We start from the raw sequence: 7,378 nt of genomic DNA, 5'->3' as shown, positions 1-7,378 counted from the left end.
GGTGGAATATTACTCCTGTTGGCATGCATTTCATGCTTAAAAAAGGTATCAGTAACTCTCATTGTTTGATGTGTGATAGTGTGTAGTATATAACTTCGTATAAAACAAAGATTATTAATTTTTGGTCTTCTTTGAAATTCTGTGTGAGTGCATTTCAGAAGAGCATGCTTTGATTTTATTGTATGACTGAATACTTAAAACATTGAAGGAAACTATGTTTTCCTACACACCATATCCGACTGATTGTCAGACTGAAGTCATTTTATATTAGTAATATGTGATATATAATGTATACTGTACATTGTATAATGTAAAATATGTAATATATAATGTATGATGCATATTATATATGATATATAATATTTAATATACAGTATGCAGTTTATGTTATATGCTGTGATGTATTTTCTGTAACATTTATATAATTTAAAGTGTACAGCCAGGAATATTTGTTCTTAAGATTTTGTAGAGGTATGACATCTATCTGATAATTTCGTTAATCCTTCATGTGATTACTTCATCATCTCGTCGTATGGCATTATGGCACAGAAATTCAGATATACTGGTTTGAATATAACGTTAACATTTCTATTTTACTGATTCTATCACACCTTTCTGTATACGTTATCTAATTCTACCAACGCCAATGAGTAATACTGAATGATCGATCCCATTTTTATTTCTTAAATCATACTTCAGTTGGATTCCGAATTACAATAACACCGTGATTCATGGCCAGATGGAATATTTCTATAAATTGCTGGTTAGTCTTTCAACATCCATTCAAACCAAGATTAATGTCAACCATTCGTCGCCCAGTTAAGATGATCGAGTTGTGCTAAAAGTCAAGTTTCAAAGAATAAAACTTAACTTGTTTGTGTCATAATATTCACGCACATATGAAAATACTGCACAGGACGGGAGAATGCTAATGCTACCAGTTCAAATATGACTACTGTAAGATATCATCTATTAATCAAATCAAATATTGTCTTACTTCTTCTTCATGTTCATAGGCACCATCTTAGAGACGGACCATTTCGGAGTTTTTCACGCAAGGCAACATTAAGTCAAATCTTGAACTAAGTGTGCTTATATTTTGTCAGTGTGCATGTCTGTGTGTATATGCGTGTGATCCAATGAAAGCCTGGCAAAGGCTCCAAACATACCGATTTCTAACTCGGTATCTTTCAAACTCAAAACTTTTCAAATGACAAATAATTTGTCCCACAGTGACTTTCTTTCAACGCATCGACCATGGGTAAGGAAGCTGGCAACAGGTGAGCACGGCTTTTGAATTTTAGACGCTTTTGAATTTCAGTCAAGCGCACGCAAAATATGTAAATTGAAAACATCGTGGTGACATGCTTCTTTAAAAAAAAAAGAAAAGTTTTTATTCTTTCAAATTAGGTTGAAAATGGTTTAGATATCAATCTTTTTATTGTTAAGCAATGGCAAGATATTCTACACCAAAATTTCCCTTATTTAAGCTTTAATATCTGCGACAATACATTCTCAGTGCAACGTGCTGATGGGGTTACAAAGTATTCTATATTTCTTTTTCTTTCTTTTTTTTTTGTACGCTCGACATGATTTGCGATCCATTTCACACGCTTGAATGCAAATGGGGGGGGGGGGGGGAGAGGGGTGTATCGTGTACACCTGATGTCTCATATTCCAAGATTCTGGATAAAAAGGGTTTTTCAAAGCATTTTATGAGCAGTATTGTGATGACTGAAATAATGCCATCCGGGTACCACACGCCCAAAGCAGTTGACACATTTGTTCTACTTCTTCCGAGACCGAGAAAAATCTACAAAGCAGTTTTTATACTGATAGACGAAAGTGTATCCCACATATTAAACGGCCATAATATCAGAGAAGCATTAAAATGCCCACTACCATAGGTGTTGACTTGGTTGACAGACAAGATTGATGACTTTAAAATCATCGGTTGATAGGATATTGGGTTATCACATTTGTATGATTTCATTTTTAAGTATCTCGTAAACTAATCTGCCCTTGCGTTGTTGTTTTTTTTTCTATTGCATCCTCTGGCTTGATATCTCTGAAGGTGGTGGAGGGAACACACACACACACACACACACACATATGTATGTATGTATATATATATATATATATATATATATATATCATATTATATCATATATATATATATAATATATATATGTATATAATAATACAGAATGCTAGTTCATGCTGTCAATACCAACAGTATATTTTGACAGACAAATTTTAGGGCGATTTGCCCTTTCTCAAGTGTTCTTAATTACTCAATATACAATATAAATAAATAAATAAATATATATAGATATATATATGTATAATATATATATTGCATTATATGTTTATACATTCAGGAACACACAAACACATTGGAGTTGCGTGATAATTAGTCATGGTGTATTTTTGTTCGGCCTCGGTGAAACAGAATTATGAAAGTGATGCAGTGCATAGTTTATGGAATAACAATACATACTCAGTATTGTTACACACATTCAATAAACTACATATCTAATTTATTATTGGTTCCGCTTTCACAAAATCATAGTAACCCATGTATTTACTATAATTCAAATATTTCATATCTTATATATATTCATGTGTGTGTGTGTGTGTGTGTGTATGTATGTAGGGCCTACATGCACTCTTGTATATGTGCATAAAAAACATATGTGTATTATAATTATATTAATTGTATTACCCTTTGATGGATGGAAAGCAAAATTGAATTGAAAATACATGTATATGTTTACATAAATATTACGCATATACAATAAATATTATATGCTTTATCAATACACACTCCATACTGTAGTGACACAAGGTACGACAGAAACCGGAACAAATCAACTTCTGCACGCGGCTGATATCTTCGACGGATCCAGATGTCGTGCGGAATCGACTGACATCTCCACCCGATCGAGCCGTGGGTCTTCCGCGTGCAGGTGATAATGAGACCAAACCTTACTTCCCCACCCCCAACCCCTCCCCCCCCCTCCCCACCTTCGTGAGAATATAAGAGGGGATATGCAACACATGCCTTTGACAAGGTAGGAGACAGGTAGAAAAGGAGAGGGAGAGATGAAGTAGTAGATGGGGGTTGGGGAGAGAGAGGGGAGGGAGAGATAGATAAGGAGAGGCAGAGAGGAATATATGAATATGATAATATATAGGGAGAGAATAGAAAAGAGGGACATTTAATGTGTCAGATTGAGAGAAAGATGATTTGAGCATGAAGCTTGTAGCTCCATGGTTTCGGCCTTATGAAAAGGAAGCAAAAAAAGAACATGGTAATTATCTAAGACAAAATACAATACGTGCCACGATCAAGTCGAGATGTTCTAGCATAACAGCTAGATGGAATGAGCCATTTGGACACCCCCCCCCCAAAAAAAAAAAAAAAAACCCTCTGCTATCCTAATTTGATTTTATTCATTGAATGGGGTAAATCTGGAGAAATTGAGAAAAATTGTGTGAAAATACATTTACAATCCTTGTTCGTTAAAATTTTGGCCGACAGGAGATAACCATTATGTACGAAACACTTGAAATTATTCTTTGCTGTACCCTGATTTTGTAAAACTTTTGAAGCTGAATACAACCTCTTGTATAATGAAATCCTTACGAAGGTCTTTTGATATCCTTTCTTACCATGTGCCGTCGAGCTGTTTCACATTCATATAATACTGTACCACAAAACCAAAAAATAAAAAAAAATAAAAAAATAAAAAATGCGTTTGTTCTCAGAAGGGCAACTTCTCAGGCATCAACTTCCTCAAACCACTTAAGGCTGTTAAATAAATGTTAAGGCGAAGTATTTCTACATTTGCTGTGTGAGTGTCGTATAGTGTTTGTTTTTGTTTGTGTTTGTTTAGCGCTTTTGGGTAGGTTTTTTCTTTTTTTGCAAGAAGGAATGAAAATATGAATGTCTAAAGTATTTGGAGAGTCAGATTAAAACTTTATGGTACCTACAGTTGCTAATGTTTCGCTGGGGTGACGAAATCCTTCATCAGAGTACGTGGTGAGAGATGGCTTGACTTTGACGAATTCGTGGTCAGCGGGGACCAGCACCAGCTAGCTGTGATCACACCGACTCCGCCGACCACAGTAATGACAGACTGCCCGCTAGCGGCGACCCTTGGGCCAGGCCATTCGGAGTGATTTATTGGTTTGGGTCACGTGGGAGCAACCGGGGTCACTAAAGAAGGTTGACCTTCCATGGGTAAGAGAAATCTGGAAGCCGCGGAGTGGAGCTGAGTGCTGCTCTTCGAACTCGCATATAAAAGGTGTTTATTTGTCATCAGGTCCTGACGTGTGGGGACTTTTGCAGAAAATACTTACCATAAGAGCATCCCTTGTCAATTGTGAATTCTACGGTTATCAAAAGATATCCTTCCGAAAGTGCTGTGGTCTCAAGGGGAAGATTGTTTGAACATTGACATCAAGATTCTTGCTCAGATATATAGATTTACTTTAATAGATCAGGTTCATCTTCGAAAAATATGAAAATGGGAGCGAAAAGGCGCTCTTCGATAACTTTGTGCTGATGCACTCAGATAGCTTGTAATAAAACCTTCCAAATAAGAAGAGAAACTACATTCTTGTAAAATATAAAGCTACTTTTTGGCCTGATTCGTCATGACATGGATCGGGTGTTCACCAAGTGCTAACGGTCTCATTAGTCACAAGTGGAAGCCTGTCCGCATCAATTATGATATGCTTAATTGTGTTATATCCTATTAAACTTCTGCCCTTATTTCATACTACAAAAAGAGGATTTCGTCGGTCACTCGTACGTTCAGGTCGATGACTTTTGGCGCAGGCATAAATGGGCGAAGGGCGCAGTCAGTGATGGTTAAAAGGGGTACCATTGCAGCTGCGATAACTTTGATTTTATTGGCGTAAGAAATGGCATGTGATGGGCCCTTAACCTTGCCTCCATTTTTTGGCTGGACGAGAAAAAACGACGAAAAAGCCTCAGCGAACCAATAACTTACAAAGACGGTGATTAAAATAGAGGTGAACATGAAAAATGAGGCAGCAGTAGGGGGCATGCAAAGTCAACGCGATAGAAATGACCTTCTGCATTGCAGTCTCTTCTGGGGTTTTCAGCATTCGTGTGATTGGTGGACACGACCAGGAAAAAAAAGATAGCAAAGAAACAAAAGAAGGAGGAAGAATGGGAGACCGTGATTGTACATCCGATGGATTGGATCAGAAAGCTGTGAAGACGGACGCTGACAGGAGCAATAAGTTAGCAATTGTTCATTCACCGGTCATTTTTATTGAAGTGTGTGTGTATGGGTTGACAAGAGAACGGCGCGCGAAAACCGCGGCGGACTGTTAGCACATTTATGGCGCTCTCTTCGCCGTCTCTCGGGGAGATCTTTTGGCAAATGTGCGCCGTGGGATCCGAGCTGTCCGAGATCAACACCCGCGTAATGTTAATTATCAGCAATGTTACGGAGTTTGCACTGTGTGTGTGTGTGTGTGTGTGTGTGTGTGTGTGTGTGTGTGTTTGCGTGCTTGTCTTTTTTTAGAAAGAGAGTATGAGAGTGGGAAAGAGAGGGAGGGAGAAATACAGTGTAGTGTATATTAGACACACAACATTCCTTTCATTACTCCATAACGACGTGTACTGGCAAGGTTTTTCGTAAATAAGTATAATTTATATACATTTCAAATCTATGTACATTGTATGTTCAGTTGCGTTCCTGAGACACATTTCATATCTTACCTTTTGAATAGAATTAAATAAGAAAAACTCATTAGGCCTACTAGTACATTACACATAATGTGTCATAGAAACCATAGAAGGAAAATGTCATAAATTATTCTATTCCGAAACGCTTACAAAGCCTATCAATGTTTGAGTTGACTTTGAGATGCAGAGAAGTAGATTATCAAAGGAATCTTTTGCCTTTCTTTTCTTTTCGAAGGCAATATTGCCTCTCTTATATATCTTGTTATGTATTACATGTTATATATTATATGTAGTTATTGTTTATGAAGCGACTGCAGTCTACAAGGTCTGCTCGATTACTGTTGAATTGATTTTGTGTACTTACGTGTATTCAAAATAATGTGTATTTGCAATTAGCTTTCGTTGGAAATGAAATACATGATTGCTAGAATTTTTATCAAGATACAGTGTTGTACATATATTGATTTTGTGTAATCATGTGTATTCAAATGTCTATTTGTTGCAATAGCATTTTTGTTGGAAATGAAATAGATACCTGTATATGAAATCAATTCTAGACGTTTTATCAACATACAATGCTGTATTGATTTAGTAAAATCATTTATTTTAAATGTCTATTTACAATTAAATTTTTGTTAAAAATGGAATTAATAAAGGAATGAATGCTAAACGTTTCATCAACATAAAATGAAAATGTATTGGTTTTGTGTAATTTTTATATGTACATATATTCAAATGTCTACATGTATTTGCAATTGCATTTTTGTTGGAAATGAAATTTAATAAATGAAATGAATGTAAAGGTTTCATCAACATACAACGTTGTATTGATTTTCTGTAATTATGTGTATTCAAATGTCTATTTCCGATTGATTTTTTTTTCTTACATGGAAGAGATAAAATGAAATGAATGGTAGACGTTTCATCAAGCCGGAGAAAGCAGAAAAAAGTTGTGGAGTTTCAGAATTTCACCTGTTTTAACCCAATATCGATTAACATTGGTTCCAACCACAAGACAAATCAGAACTCTCATAAGTACTCTTTCGTTGATTTTTTGTACTGAAAGATATTATACAAAATGTTATTGTGCAATAACTTTCAAATTATAGTCTCGTCCCTCCTGAAAATCATCGTAGAGTACATGTATACAAAACTACATTGAATTGATGAAATACTCTCAACTGTGTTTTTTACTGCAGGAAAAAAACAACAACTAATTGTTATCATTTTTATACAGTAGTTAAAAAAAAGATACTTAGTGAAGATCTATGCACAGATCAATGAGAGAATTGTGCGGTGATGACGTCATCACAAAAGTAAATTGAAACTCACTCATCTAGGTACAATTTTCATGAAACCTTTTCCATTTTGCTTGACTGAAATTCTTCTATGAAAGCCAACTTGGAAATAACTTTAACATTAACTTTATCTATATTGGTAGTATAGGTGTTTGGCAAATCTTTCTCGAACAGTCAACGGGACACAAGACACTCACATGGTTGAAGCTTTATCTTTATTAACATTTATTCACATACATTGTACATGTATAATATCGTATATAATGCTATCATTAGACGAGTTTATTATGCAATTATACAATGTACCAATGCAAAGCATAACTGTTCCAGTGGTCATGACATTACATGAACC

The sequence above is a fragment of the Diadema setosum genome, chromosome 4 (assembly GCF_964275005.1).
Source record: "Diadema setosum chromosome 4, eeDiaSeto1, whole genome shotgun sequence".
Taxonomy (NCBI): Eukaryota; Metazoa; Echinodermata; class Echinoidea; order Diadematoida; family Diadematidae; genus Diadema; species Diadema setosum.
Note: the sequence above shows the minus strand (reverse complement) of the source record.